The sequence below is a fragment of the Leopardus geoffroyi genome, chromosome A3 (genome assembly GCF_018350155.1).
Source record: "Leopardus geoffroyi isolate Oge1 chromosome A3, O.geoffroyi_Oge1_pat1.0, whole genome shotgun sequence".
Lineage (NCBI taxonomy): Eukaryota > Metazoa > Chordata > Mammalia > Carnivora > Felidae > Leopardus > Leopardus geoffroyi.
In genome coordinates this window covers 31,478,921-31,494,675 of record NC_059336.1, presented here as the reverse complement: position 1 = coordinate 31,494,675, position 15,755 = coordinate 31,478,921, and the positions used below count along the sequence as shown (strand labels likewise).

The 15,755-nt window shown below is 47.2% G+C and overlaps 1 protein-coding gene across 9 annotated transcripts in view; it reads left to right on the top strand.

Moving 5' to 3' along the window:
• The first annotated feature begins 6,389 nt into the window (after window positions 1-6,389).
• The window catches only part of SLC23A2 (solute carrier family 23 member 2), a 135,946-nt gene continuing 126,580 nt past the window's right edge, over window positions 6,390-15,755 (top strand). For 6 of the 9 annotated variants that reach the window (XM_045445222.1, XM_045445229.1, XM_045445228.1 and 3 more), the window contains exon 1: window positions 6,390-6,504. The gene's annotated coding sequence lies outside the window, so the exon portion shown is untranslated. The remainder of the gene's footprint in view (window positions 6,505-15,755) is intronic. The other 3 variants (XM_045445226.1, XM_045445219.1, XM_045445225.1) reach the window with 2 other exon arrangements.

The following is a 15,755-nucleotide window of genomic DNA, read 5'->3' as shown; positions in this document are numbered from 1 at the left end:
CAAATGGACCAGTGGGCATGGGGCTCAGGTAGAGCACAGGGAGAGGGCAGGGGAGCCAGGGCCAGGAGGCCAGCAGTGGGGGGAGGGGGGTGGCGGGAGGGGAGGGGGTGTGGAAGAGGCCAAAGGGGCAGGGAATGTTGCTTCCTTGAGCACCCTGTGCATAAATCCCTCTGGTGTGGGCTTGTGTCAGATAGATTCCCAGAATTGGCATTCTGGGTTAAGGGTGTGTACATTTTACATAGATGTTTTAACAGATACAGGGCATGCATAGAAACATTGCAATCAATATTGCCAAATTATATTCCCAAAAGGCAGACCAATTCGGACTCCTTCCCACCGATTTTGGGAAAGCCTATTTCCCTGTGCTTTTACCATCCTTGGATGTTATTAATCTTTGCCAATCAGATAGGAGGAAAGATGATACATGGATGACTACATTTCTGCCTCTTTTGGGGGAGGAGGGGCCCCAGCTCTTAGAGAAGGGCCGGGTGGCATTCTCTAGTCCTCAACCACTGAGCCCAAGTCCCTCCCACGCCTCAGGCCAGCTCTGCCCTGCCTGCTCGGCAGGCTGACCCCCTGTGCGGTCACGACCCCCCCTCCTGCAGGGTGCCCTTGACAGCTCATCTCACCTTCCTCCTTGAAGATTTTCTCCCCACCCCTGCACTCCCAGCCACTGCTGGGACCCTTGGGACACTGTGTCCCCGATGGGGGTAGTTACAGCTAGGTCTCTCCTGGCGGTCAGCCTGGTGGTCAAGGTGGCATTTTATGGTATCGTCATACAACAGAATATTTTTCTTCCTTAAAAAGGTAGGGGATTCTGAGACAACAGGACGATCCTTGAAAACATTATTCTAAGTGAAAGAAATTGGACACAAGAAGACAAATATTGTACGATTCCACTTATGTGAGTAGGCAAATTCATAGAGACGGAAGTAGAATAGTAGTTACCAGGGGGCCATGGGGAGTTAGTGTTCAACGGGGACAGTTTCAGTTTGGGATAAGGAAAACGTTCTGGAGGATGGCGACAAAACAGTGTGAATGCACTTAATGCCACTGAACTCTATACTTCAATGGGTAAAATGGTAAATTTTATGTTGTAGATACTTTACCACAATTAAAAAAAGAAATGAAATACTGACACCTGTTACAACATGGATGAACTGTGAAAACTTTGTTTTAAAAATAATTTTTTTGAATGTTTATTTATTTTTGAGAGAGAGACAGAGCATGAGTGGGGGAGAGGCAGAGAGAGAGAGGGAGACACAGAACCCAAAGCAGGCTCCAGGCTCTGAGCTGTCAGCACGGAGCCCAAAGCCTGGCTCAAACTCATGAACCAGGAGATCATGACCTGAGCTGAAGTCGGATGCTCAACTGACTGAGCCACCCAGGCGCCCCTGTGAAAATTTCGTTTTAAGCGAAACGAGCCAGTCACAAAGGACCACATGTGATACGATTTTATTTATATTAACTGTTTAGAAAAGGCAAATCCGGGGGTGCCTGGGTGCCTCAGTCGGTTAAGCGTCCGACTTGGGCTAGGGTCATGATCTCGTGGTTTGTGAGTTCAAGCCCCATATCGGGCTCTGTGCTGACAGCTTGGAGCCTGCTTCGGATTCTGTGCCTCCCCTTCTCTCTGCTCCTCCCTTGATCATGCTCTGTCTCTCTCTCCTACAAAAATAAATAAGCGTTCAAAAAATTGTTTTAAAAAAATAGAAAAGACAAATCCATAGAAATAGAGTGTAGATTAGTGGTTGCCAGGGGCTGGAGGGAGGGGGACATAGGGGGCAAGTGTTAATAATAAGTACAGGGTTTCTTTTTGGGGTGATGAGATGTTTTGAAATTACCTCGTGGTAATGGCTGTACAGCTTTGCCAATTTACTAAAAACCACTGAACTGTATGCTTTATTTTTTTTTAAGTTTATTTTGAGAGAGAGCATGAGTGGGGGAGGGGCAGAGAGAGAGAGAGAGAGAGAGAGAGAGAGAGAGAATCCCAAGCAGGCTCTGCACTGCCAGCACAGAGTCTGATACAGGGCTCAATCTCACAGACTGAGATCATGACCTGAGCTGATATCAAGAGTCAGACGCTCAACCGACTGAGCCACCCAGGTGCCCCTGAACTGAACACTTTCAATGGTGAATACTATGTTATGTGAATTGTATCTCAATTTTAAAAAGAGAGATGGGGCTGGGGGTGGGGAGAGGGCTATATGGTATTCCATACAGTGCTTATTCCACAGTTCATTCCGCCATCTCCCAGTTGATGGACATTCGGGTTATTTTGCAGTTTTTTTTTTTTTTCTATTTGAAATAATGCTGCAATGAACATCATTGAACATGTTTAAAAAACAGAAAGAGGGGCGCCTGGGTGGCTTAGTCAGTTAAGTGTCTGACTTCGGCTCAGGTCATGATCTTGCGGTCCGTGAGTTCGAGCCCTGCATCGGGCTCTGTGCTGACAGCTCAGAGCCTGGAGCCTATTTCAGATTCTGTGTCTCCCTCTCTCTCTCACCCTCCCCTGTTCATGCTCTGTCTCTCTCTGTCTCAAAAATAAATAAAAACGTTAAAAAAATTAAAAAAACAAACAAACAGAAAGAGAGAGATTATTGAGGCAGGTCTTGGGCTCCCCCATGCTGCCTCATACCTGGGCATGTCCATATATGAGCCTGATTTAGAAAGTGTCCATTACGCTGACAACAAGAGATGGTGTTCGGATGAGGCATTCACCCTCTGCTCCAAGCGCTTTCTCAGAGTTAGAAGAAAAGTCCTTGAGATGACCATCATTTTCCTTTCTTCTATCACTGAAGATCTACTATAAATTATATTGGCCTGGGGCGTCTGGGTGGCTCAGTCGGTGAAGAGTCCAACTCTCGATTTCCGCTCAGGTCATAATCTCACAGTTCCTGGGATGGAGCCCTGTGTCCGTCTCTGTGCTGACAGCACGGAGCCTGCTTGGGATTCTCCCCTGATCTCTCGCTCTCTCTCAAAGTAAATAAACGTTAAAAAAAAAAAATTATATTGGCTCTACACTACCCTGAGGAGACAACCCAAAGTGAGGGGAGTTATGGATTAGGTGAAGGGTCAGCAAGCTACACCACACGGCTGGTTTTTGTATCAGCTACGAATGGTTTTTACAGATGCACATTTGTGACTGATTTGATGATAGGAGACGCTAACTTTGAACTCAAATTAAGCAAAATCTTATTCCCCTCGGCCCCCCAAATTCCATTCTTCTCATTAGTAGGACTGCACTATAAAAAGCTTATACTCAATGACTAGTGTCATATTGTGAATTTCATCAATAAAAAATTTTTGCAAATTCATTTTCTCTCATTTTATAACCACCTATATAATATCCCTGATTTTGCCTCTTGGCCCACAAAGCTTGAAACATTTGCTATCGGGCCCTTTGTGGAAAGTTTGCCAATCTCAGTTCCAGACTCCGGAGAGTTATCGGAAATAAATATTGTAAAGAAAAGCACTGCATAAAGATGGAATAGCCCCAAGCTACAATTACCTCTCAAAAATAACACAGCCTGGAAATGACAGAAATTTCAATCAAATTATCCAGGTCACAAAACGTTCTGCTGATTTAGTTTAGAGAAGTTAAGGAGGAAGAAAAAACCCTGTTTGTATCTGCTGTAATAGGAAAGGAAAATGAATAGGAAATAGGAAAATGAAACGAATATGAAATTATTCATGTATTTTTTGAATTGATGAGGATAAAAATAGTTATATAAAAATAAGGACATGGATACATATTGACTATGTAAGCTACACTTATGAGAAATTCAAGCACTGAATAAGCATTTTATATAAATGATCTCATTATATCGTCACAAGAACCCTACAAGGTTGAAGTCAAGGTCATCCTGATACCAACTCCCGTCTGCTAGCTTCAAAAAGTGGTACTTTGTCCAGAAAAAAAGAAGCAGCTGGAGACTAGCTGGCAAAAGGCCTTGAATGCTGTCCTGGGAAATATTCTGTTTCTTTTTACCAGGTTATTCTGTAGACCAGGAGGCCCTCAAGAATTTCCAGAAGGGGCGTGAAGTGGTCAATTCTGTGCTTTGGGATGATAACAAGGATGGCTTTGGGAGATAACTCTTGAGGCCAAAAGTCCAGAGAGAAGCTTTTTCAACAGTCCAAGGAAGAGAGTCAGCGAGGGTCTGGGAAGGTACATGCAGAGAAGAGAATTCCAGATACACTTCCTTGTTCCAATAGGCCATAGGTTGACAAAACGGAAATGGGGGCTGAGGGGCAGGCAGTCAAAGTCAACTTCAAAGTTTCTGGTGGCAAAATGAGAGAACCCAGATAAGAGATAAGTTTGTGGGAGGAGAATAAGGAGTAGGGAGATGCCATATTCTAAATTCCTGGATAATATCCAGGGAGATCGTCCAGGGGGCAATTGGAAATGTGGGTCTAGAAGTTCAGAAAGACATCTGTCTGGGCAGGAGAGAGAGATTTAGGAACCATGAGGAAATGGCTGTCTTTCAGAGGGATTCGAGAAGGAGAGGGAAAGGGAAAAGACGGGAGAGAAAGGAAATGTTAGTGAAAACTAACCTTTTTAGGAGTGAGCACGGGGCAACTCTTACATCCCGGAAAGGGAAGTGGGGAGACTGTAGCACGTACCGGACCCAGGAGTATTATCCCTGAAAAAGTTTCCAGGTGGGGGGAGAGGCCAATGGAAGGTTACAGAGCCATCTCTGTAGAAAGGCAGGGCTCCAAACAGGCAATTGGATTTGGCCATTAGAAGGTCACTGGTGACGTCTGAGGCAGCAGGCAGTGACAGTGCCTGAGAAGCGATGGGGAGGAGGGGAAAGAAGAGTGGCTGGGAAAGTGGAAGTTTTTCTAGGATAGAGAAAAATCTCTGAGAGCGAAAGAGACACTGGAGATGTAACAGCTCTCCTTTTTCAATCCCAGATCTCACATCCGTGGCTGAGCAGAATACCTAGGACTCCTCACCCCCTAAAAACAAGGTTGGCTGTAAAACGCGCTCACTGGTGTAGAAGGATGCTGGGGATGTTACATGGAGAGGGAACGTGAATTTTTCTCTAGCTGCTGGTCACAGAATCTCCTTGCCTTATTTCCTCCATCTTCAATGAGGATCAGAACACCTGATATTTTTTTGTAAAAAAAAAAAATGTTTTTTTACTCAAGTATAGTAAACATACAATAGAATGTGTACAGAATTTTACCAGCCAACTGTTGTATTTTAAACATACAAGTTATTAGAGAAGTAAATATGATGACACACTGATTCTCAAAAACACAGACTACACCCCTGTATTTTATGAAATTCCCCGTGGCTGGTCAGACCCCTCCCCCCTCATTAATATGTATGACACCTACAACATGGAGTTCCCCAAACTGTGTGAAACAGACAGAAAATTCCGATGATAAAATCTCCTCCTCCCCATGTCAGGTCAGACACAGTCCACGGTTCTTCAGCTCTCTCGAGAGTTGCTTGGGGGAACTAGTCAGTTATTCGGTGGAAACAGCAACCACCACAGTGGTTTCCAAGATGGAAGGTGCTCTGAGAGTGCTAATTACTAGTGTTTTTTGTTTGTTTCTGGCCATGTATTTAGACAGTCTTCAGCATTGGCTCGCTAAGTGTGGACCTCAGACAGCAGCAGCAGCATCACTCACTCCAGACCTCCGGCCTCAGCAGCCCGGGGGGGTGGGGCCCAACCACGTGCGTCTTACCCAAACGCTCAAGGTGGGGCTGCTTTGCGCTAAATTTTACCTGCAGCCTTTCCGCACAGCGGCCCTGACCCAGCGGTTTCACCCGGGGGCTTTTTACAGAAATGCAGAATCTCGGGCTTCGTCCCAGACCCGCTGAATCACCACCCGCAGTTAAACACGATCCCCAGGGTAGTCGAGTCTGAGAAATGTCGGTCTGTATTACCGTGTCTGCCTCATGTAATGAGGACCTCTCCTCCAGTTAAGTTAAAAAACCTGACCCGAGAAACGGTGAAATTGGCTTGAAACCTCCGGCTCCCTGAGCCCAATGCACCGCACAAACTGCACGATTATCTTCCCGCAGCGATGACAGGGCTCAGTGTCAGGCCGGGTAAATGGGGGGCGCCAAGAAGGGGAGACTCCGGGCGAGCGCTCTGCCTTCCAGGTGGGCCCCAGGAGCAGGTGTGGCGGGAAGGCGCCAGAAGGGGGGCTATTTTCACGCAGGGGAAGGAGCTATAAGGGACCGGGGGGTGGGGGGGGCGCGCAGGGAACGCCGTAGGGGGCAGCTGCAGGGAGCCGGCTGCCCCGCCCGGGGCCCCGCGAGAGAGGGGGCGGCCCCTCCCCTGGGGGGAGGACGGCGGGCGGGGGTCTGGGGCGGAGAGGGAGGTGGGTCCCGGGCCGGCGCGGGGGCGGGCGGCTCCGCGGCTCCCCGCCCCCGGCCCGCCCCTCCGCGGCGCCATTTTGCAGGCGGCTGTCGCGGGGACCGGAGGCGGCGGCGGGCACTGCGGCGCCGAGGCGCGGCGGCAGGACGGGAGCCCAGCGAGCTGCAGCCAGGTGAGAGTCGGGCCGTCGCGCCCCCCGCCCGGCCGGCGAACCGCACCTGCCGGGCCCGGCCGCGAGGTGCCCGCCGCGCCCACGAGGCCGGCCTGGCACGGCCCCCGAGCGCTGTCACCGGCCCCGCGGCGCGGCCTGCGCCCCCCCTGCCTCGGCCCTTCCCCCGGGTCCCCGCACCCGCGGGCCAGCCTGGCCGCGGGGCCCGTGGATGCCCGGCGACCCCCAGTCCCCGCAGCCCCACCGGACCCGGCCCGGCCCCCGGGCGCTCACCCTGCCCGCCGCGCGAGCCTCAGCGCGCTCGGGCCCTCAGGCCGCGCCGCGGGGAGGCAAGTGGGTCCCCGGGGACCGGACTGGCCGTTGCCGCCGCTTCCTGCCGGGCCCTGGGCCCGAGCGTCCTGGGGTCGCTCGCCCCTTCATCCCTCCGCGGGAGGTGCGGCTGGCATCCCCGCGCCCCCCGGAATTCAGGGCCATCAAGAGGGCGGCGGGGGGTGCCTTGTACATTTTTTGCTTTCTTCCCTCCTACAAAGGCTGCGCCAAGTAATTTTAGAAGCTTCTGTCCCGACCCCAGGGCCTTTCTCCCCGGCCTGTTTCCCGGGGGGTCGCGGATTCCCCTTGTTGGCTGCCTTGCTGGAAGGAGAAATTGAGCTTTTCCAGTGTGACTACTTTAAGGGCTCAGAATTTTCTCCTTCCTTTGACTCTTGATGTACCCTTGAATGGAGAGCTGACAGGAACTCGGCCTACAGGCTGGGGGTTTTAAACATGACTGATGAGAAATCTTGATTGTCAAGGCAAAGGGTAAATGAGGGCAACTGCAGGTGGAAGAAAGTCACCCATAAGGGATTTCTGGGTCTGGGGCGTCAGCTGGAGCTGTTACTTTTATTCTTGCAATGCTGGAAGATGGGAGGGGGAAGATGCTGTCCCTGCTGACATCTGGGTGTGCTGAGAAGGCTGGTGATGTGCGAGGACAGGAGACCGGGAGTCCCGAGGCAGTCTGGTTTGAGCTGTCATTAATTGGCCATGTGACTTCTCCCGGCCAGTTCTTCCTCTCTAAAGCCTGAGACAAGAATCAAGGGTAGCTGGAGCTTTTTTATTTCTGTTTTTTGTAGTTGAATTCTGTTGGGCAGGGGCCTCCCCATTTCCAGTTGTGTCCACCTGCCTTTTCACCTTTGCACAGGACTTTCCCTGGATGGCCCTGAAGGTGTTTGAATCTGGTGAGATTTAGAAAGGGCCTTTCAGCTCAGAAATTCTGAATTCTGGAAGGGGTTATGGTTGACTCTGTCAGGATCATTGCACTTGTCCAAAATGTCATGGCTTTTGGGCATCAGCCTTTTAAATGGTCAGCAGTGGGTGTGCCGTGTAAGTCCTCGTGGCACACCTGTTAGTTAAAGGAGATGAGCAGGTGTGTCCAGCCAGCTACCTGTTTCACCTGACGGCCTGAACATCAGCTATCTGCTTTCTAGACCATTTCCTTTGTCAAAATGGCGACTGGCTCCTTTCTTTGAAATCCAGGGCATTTCTCTTGGTTTCTTTGCTCCGAGTGGGGGGTGATTTTTTTTTTTTTTTTTTAAGAAAAGAGGTATTTCAAAAACTTTACATATTGTCTTTTTTTCCCCCCCACACGGTTGCATAGTAGTTGTGTTTTCTGACTGGCAAAGTTAATTAAGCTGAGTTTTAATGTCCGGATGTTTCAGAAATGCTTATGAAAGCACCTGGCTAGAATATTGTAGGAGGTTTTGCTACGTTTCATGCCACACTGCCTGTGGCGTTTGTGTGGCAAAGGCTAGAGGTCTTAGCGTTGCAGAAATTAGGTATCTCAGGAGCAGCCTCCCATAGCCTTCCATTAGCCCAGCTGCTAATTTGGTGTCAGGTGCTGTTTGAACAAATCGTTGTTGAATAAAACCCAGTCTTTTGCCCTCAAGGAGCCTAAGGTCTGGGATATTGGAAATCCTGAGTTGGCCATTGCCATCCTATTCAGTGTCTCTAAAGACAAATCTGGGATCCTTTTGGGGACTCCTTTCTGGCACCACTGGTAGCTTGAGGAATTTTCCTATTTTGCTTAAGGGAATTAAAAGTCAGCAGTCATAATTTGCAATTACATAGTGCTTTGTACTTGTAAATGAAAGCTTTTTAAAAACTTATTTTTGTTTAATCCTCTTAGGCTTTTTTAATTTAAACATTTTATAGTCCTTCCCTGACCTGTTTCCAGGCCTTGCCTATAAAATTCCCAACACGCCAGTCGGTTCCCAATACCAGATAACCTCATTAATTCATTTTTACTCCCTGCTGTTCTTGTAGTTACTCTCTTCTCAGAGGGCTGCCTGTCTGGGCTTTTTATTTGCTGGGGAACATTTCCTGCTCCAGGTTAGGCTGTGTGTTACTGACGCGGGATTTAAATGAGCCCTGTGTGTGCTTTATGGCACTGTCTTCGATTTTCTCCCTGGCTTTTCTATTTCTAGCCTGTTATTTTGTCACAGGGTCTAGATTGTTGACTCTCGAATGACTGAGGTTTGCTTCCATCTTATACTTTTCATAGGACTTGCACATAATTAATACATTTATTGAGAGCCTGCTGTGTGCCAGGCAATGTTTTTGGTGTTTTGGATGCTTCGTTGGAGATTCTCTGCCCACATGGAGCTCACACACTGGTGAGGAGGCAGACCATGAGATCTGGTGCCCTGAAGAAGAATCTGGCAGGATTGAGGGCATTAAGACTTAGGGTGGGAGCTGAAACTTTGGAAGGATAGACAGGAAAGGCCTGAGTCACCTTTGAGTGAAGACAGGAGGAAGTGAGTCATATGATATCTGGGGGAGGAGCATTCCCAGTGGCGGCAACAGCAGATGCAAAGGCCCTGAGGCAGGAGGAGAGCATTTGGTTTTGAGGTCAAAGAGATCTTGGGAGTTGGATCTTGTAAGGCCTTGTGACACATAGTGAGGTCTGTGGACTTTACCTTGAGGGGAATGGAAACCTTTGGAGGGTTTTGAGTAGAGGGGACATGGGCTGACATAGCTTTTAACGGGGACATGCTGGTTGTTGCTGTTTGAGAATCAACTAGAAGCAAGGAGGGCAGGGCAGCTGTGTGACCTGCTAGTGCAGGGCTGAGGGTGGTGGTCAGACTAGGGTAGCCGGAGGGTATTCAAAAATGATGGGATTCTGAGGTGGGGCTCAGGAAATTGCCGATAGGCCAGAAAGAAAGTTGGGGGCAATGCCCAGGGTCTGGCCTGAGCACTTAGAATGAAAGGGACCGAGATGTCGGTGATGGCTGAGGAGCTGGTATAGCTCCTCCTCAGGTTAAGTTGTCACACTAAACTGACAAACCCAAATGCAGTCATAAAGGGAGAGGGTGCGTGCTTTGGGGGGGCTCCTCCATGGAAATGTAAATCTTCTTGAGAATTCCTCATTACCTTTCGTTTTAATTCTCTCCTGTGACCTCAGCAAGTCTTCAGGTGTAGGTGGCCTCTAAGGCCCTCTGAATGTTTACTTACGAAGGAGAGTTCCATCTTCTTATTTATTCAAGAGCCATTTCTTGTGCTGCTTCAGTGAGGTTACATGTTATGCAGGCCTAGCATCTAAAGATAGCACAAAAAGCAAAGATCTGGATTCATAAAAAATGACCTTTGAAAATTCCTGTATCCCAGGGAGTGTGGCAGGCACGATCTGCACATACGCTCTGTAGGGAAACCTCTGTTTACATGTAGTGAACACAGTCGTGGACAGTGTATAATTTCACAGAGGATCATATTTGCGATTTAAATCAAGTGTTCTCATGGTCACGAACTACTGAGTAGCTTTAGGTTGCAGCCCAAAGCCACTTTCTGTTGGCCATTGTCTGGACTCCCAGTTCTTGTTGATGCATACTCTCTCTGCAGCCTCCGGGAGTCTGTCCCTCTGTAACGGCATCAGAGTGGCCTTGGGCCTTTGCTTGCCTGGCTGCCCCAAACCATGGTTTTCTCTGGTCAGGAAAGCCTTCTTCATATACAGTTCTTCTCATAGGTTTTGCCCGAAGTGGCGCCCTGGTGTCAGTTGTCCTGGGGCATCTTAGTGAGTTTCTGGTGGAGACTCACCCTTCTGGACGGCCACCTCTCAGTTCACTCTCAGTGTGAATCTTACACAGCCAAATCCCCCCATCTTCTCAGTCGAGTGTGAGCTCAGTTTAATAAAATGCACTTCCCCTCTAGGAGCCTCTCCAGGTGGTAGAGAAGACCCAACAAAGACTAGACAGTGGGCCCTGTGAGATAGGGCCAGTGCAGTAACAGCGCCAGTATGCATCGGTTAGGTGCTGAGCACCTGAGGTCATTATCGTTAGTCCCAGCAACTGGCAGGCGGAGTGCTTCTGCCTGGGCTTCGTTTTATTGATGAAGAAACTGGAGTTTGGTTAATTTACCAGAATAAACTCTTGGGTCTCGGTTTCTGCTCTTAAGCTCCAGTTATCCGTGGGGCCCCCTGAGATACTATGCCATTCCCTGGTCTTGTCTGAAGCTCTGGGTTTTCAAGTTGCTGCTGGCCTAGAAGAGGGCAAAGAAGCTGGTGGTGGGTGCCAGGTGCTCCGCCTAGCACCTCCTGTGTTCACTAATGCCCTTTAATCACAGCAGCCCTATGAACTAGGTATTAACTCTTGTTTCTGCTTTACAGCTGAGGATGCCAAGATCTGGATCCTTCTTCCTTTTTCCTGCCTTCCTCTTACCTGGCCTGTTTTTCATTCCTGGCTATGGTATTTTCCTCTGTGTACCCCAGCTTGGGTCCTTCGCTCCTTCTATTCCTTCGTCATTTCCTGTAGGAATTTTCCATAGCCCCTCTCCCCCAACACATGCACCTTTCTTTTACATGGTCTCTCTTTGAGGCAGCAGCCCTTTGCCACCAGCTTCATTTTATTAAACTTGCATTAGCTTTTTCATCCCGGAGCATCACTTCATCAAGGAGGTCTTGGTATTAGGACTCTGGATGGTCTCCACTTACTTTTCTTTAAAAAGTTTTTTTTAATGTTTATTTCTGAGAGAGAGAGAGAGAGCACAAATGGGGGAGGGGCAGAGAGAGAGGGAGACACAGAATCTGAAGCAGGCTCCAGGCTCTGAGCTGTCAGTACAGAGCCTGATGTGGGGCTCCAGCTCATGAACTGTGAGATCATGACCTGAGCCGAAGTCGGATGCCCAACCCACTGAGCCACCCAGGTGCCCCAAGCCCCCCCACCCCCCCACTTCTGATGAAGAGCACTGCTGGAAATGCTGTTTCTTCTTTTTTTTTTTTCAAAATTTTTTTTTCAACGTTTATTTATTTTTGGGACAGAGAGAGACAGAGCATGAACGGGGGAGGGGCAGAGAGAGAGGGAGACACAGAATCGGAAACAGGCTCCAGGCTCTGAGCCATCAGCCCAGAGCCTGACGCGGGGCTCGAACTCACGGACCGCGAGATCGTGACCTGGCTGAAGTCGGACGCTTAACCGACTGCGCCACCCAGGCGCCCCAAAATGCTGTTTCTTCTACATTGGTACTGTAGTTGGAATTTCAGCCTCCCGTTGCTTTGGCTTACTTGTTCCCTATTCGGTGCTGGCTAAATCACTTGTTGTCACCAAAGGCAAATCAACTGGCTGGGGGTGCAGTCTCTTCCCTGTCAAACATGTTGAACTCAAACTGGAGAGTTTCTCATTCAGAAGGTCTGGAGGTGGGGCCCAGTAATTTGCATTTCTAACCAGTTCCCAGTGATGAGGATGCTGCTGGTGGGAGAACCACTGGCCCCTGTGCAAATCAAGTTTTATTGAAACACAGCCATGTGCGTTCAAGACCCCATATGACTTGCAGGCCTAAAATAATTGTTGTCTGGCCCTTTATAGAAAAAGTTTGATTACCTCTGCTTCACAGTATGGATGTATGAGATCAGTGCTGAATATTTTCTATTGAATTCATATTTTATCAAGAGCTCTTCATATATTAAGACATTGATTCGCAAATTATTCCACAAAAGTATAATATGGGGAATATATGCATATTTTGAAGTGTTAGGGAGTATAACACGCATGACACTTCTTTTAAGTCTTCTGTTTTATCTAAAAATAACGTGAATTTTTTATTCTATTCCAGAAACATCAGTGCTTGGTTTAATATGGAACATTTTTTGTCCTTAATCTTTGAGTAAAGTTGATGCTACTGGATATGTTATTTTAATCCTGCTTCACTCTGTTTGAGAAATAAGCCATTAAGATTTGCATTTTTTTTGTCATAAGTTGCAAATATTTGTCTATGCTTTGAATTCAGATCTGTCAGTCTTTTTCTTTCTTGTGCCTTCTCTATCCTGACATTTTAATATTCCTTTATATGTGTCTTCATTCTTTTGAAAAATATGTGGCTATAATTTAATAACTATTGGAGTGTGGCATGGAGTAAGGATTATTTTTTCTCTATATTTTTCCTAGCACCATTTATTCATTAATTCATCCTTATTAAGTTAAAATGACACGTTAATCATATGCTGAATCTGGAGATCTGTTGTGGGACTTACTCTCTTGTTCCATTTATCTGTCTATTCCTTTGCCATGACCTAGCTATTTTCATCGTTATAATTACTTAATAGTAGGCTTTGCTGTCTGATAGTACCTATGCTCAATTTTTTTTTCCTGTATTTTTCAGTTTAGGGTTTCAAAATAATGGGACATTTTATTAAATGTAAATTAATTTGGGGAGACTTGTCGTCTTTATAATAGTGAATTGTTCTGACCAACCACCTGTATTAACTCAGGGTGGTTATGCTATGTGTGTTCTGTATGTGCTATATGTATTCTTTTTAAAAAAAATTTTTTTTTTAACATTTATTTATTTTTGAGACAGAGAGAGACAGAGCATGAACAGGGGAGGGGCAGAGAGAGAGGGAGACACAGAATCTGAAACAGGCTCCAGGCTCTGAGTGGTCAGCACAGAGCCCAACGCGGGGCTTGAACTCACGGACCGTGAGATCATGACCTGAGCCGAAGTCGGACGCTTAACCGACCGAGCCACCCAGGCGCCCCTGTGCTATATGTATTCTAACAAAATAAAGTTATTTCTTACATTTTTTTGGGTTGTTTTCCTCAAGTGTGGCGAGTTACGGATCTAGGCTCCTTCCATCTTACTGCTGACTTCATAATGTGGATTCTAAGTTTGCTGTGGAATTCTGTGCGTGGAAGATTGTTTCACAGGCTAGGCTTGGAAGTAGCAGTATTTGCTCCCACAGTCTGTTGGCCTGTCCCAGAGGCACGGGGGACAGACGCATGTCCTTCTGTGTATCTGTGACGAAAATGAAATGGCACTGTGTCTGCTGTTGTACTTAACCAAACTCTGTTGTTCTTATTTTTCGGTTGATTCTTGAGTTTCTTAGGCAATAATATGGTCATTTGGATTTTTTTTTCTTACACATTTTTCTTAATAAATTGTAGAGTACTTACAGATTTTTTTAAAAATGTTTATTATTTTTTTTTATTTTATTTTATTTTTTTTTTAATTTTTTTTAACGTTTATTTATTTTTGAGACAGAGAGAGACAGAGCATGAACAGGGGAGGGGCAGAGAGAGAGGGAGACACAGAATCGGAAACAGGCTCCAGGCTCTGAGCCATCAGCCCAGAGCCCGACGCGGGGCTCGAACTCACGGACCGCGAGATCGTGACCTGGCTGAAGTCGGACGCTTAACCGACTGCGCCACCCAGGCGCCCCAAAAAATGTTTATTTTTGAGAGAGAGCCAGAGTGTGAGCCGGGGAAGGGGCAGAGAGAGGGAGACACAGAATCTGAAGGAGGTTCCAGACGCTCAGCACAGAGCCTGATGCCGGGTTCGAACTCGTGAACCGCAAGATCCTGACCTAAGCCGAAGTCGGACTGTTAACCAACTGAGCCACCAAGGCGCACCTAGAACATGTTTTAATGTAACAGTCCTTTCAGTCATTTTTTACTGGAATGCGTTATTGTATATAGTCTTTAATGATATTAAAGAAGTGTCCTATTTTAAAGGTCTTTTTCACTAAATTGCAGTATTTATACATAATGGTTTTGAATGAACAGTTTGTCACCTTGACATTGACCCTGGAATTTTGTACACCACAAAAATCCTCAGTTGTCTCTGTCCCTGTTATTGTGGTAATTCTCCAAAGAAGTTCAGTTTCCCTGCTGATTTGAGGATGACCTCAAATTTCTTGCCAGGAGAAATTATATGAGTTATATCTTTCCTTCAGGTTCATCCCAAGGGCTTCTATTTTCTAACCATGCTGTCGTATTGTGCAGCTGTTGGCATCTTTTGTGTCTGGGATTCTGACCCACAGGCTTTGAAAATGTGCTCTCCCTTCGAGAAGTATTTGTGGGTTCTTGTTTCCCTTCCTTTACTCTTTCATCCCTGTGAAGATACACTGAATACTCTAGCAATGTCGATTTGCCTCTTCTGTTGAAGTTCTGCCTTTTGCACCTGCCTCCTGACACCCACTGTGAGCTCAGGCCCATGTCTAGGCTGCCCATCCTGCAGCCTGTGTGTGCTGCCCCCCCTCCCCCCCGCCTTCTTAAATGATGGGTTTGCACCCTCACCCCTTGAGCTCCCTGTGGTTCTGCTGTGGACTCCCCTACCAGTGGCCCCAGATGCTGCTCTGAACCCCTTGAGAGGCCCTGGCAGGTGGGTGGGGTAGGGAGTCTTATTACTTGGGCAGTAAAAGCAGATGGGGTCCAACTCTTTTTCTAGCATTTAGTTTAGTGCCTAGGGTGCTGCTCCAAAATGGCTTCAACTTTTTCTTCACTTTGTTTTCAACTCTGAGATCTCCTATTTTTTTGTTTTTTTGAATTGGTGTCAGGTGTCAGTCAACTCCTGTTTTCCAGACAGCTTTGACTCCTTTTCATTGATAAGTATATATACATCAAGTGTGCTTGTGTGCATCTCAAAGTTTCACAGAAAAACATGCATAACCTTGTATGCTGTGTATTCTGAAATTTTGTATTCCTATTTCATGAAAAAATTCGTTGTGGTGCTCTACATTGATTTTGTGATCTGATCGTGAAATCTGTACATGGCTCTGCTTGTGAGTTTGAGAGGTTATTTATCCATACTGTGTTATGGTAAGGAGCGAATGATGGGGAGGAAACTCTTGACACAGAGGAACCTTCAAAAAAAAAGTTTTATTGAATTATTATTCCGTAAAACCCACCCATTTAAAGGATATGCTTCTGTTGTGTTAGTATATTCACTGAGTTGTATGTAACCCACTGCTCTCTCAGAACGTTTTTATCCTCCCATGAAGGAACCGCGTGCCTATT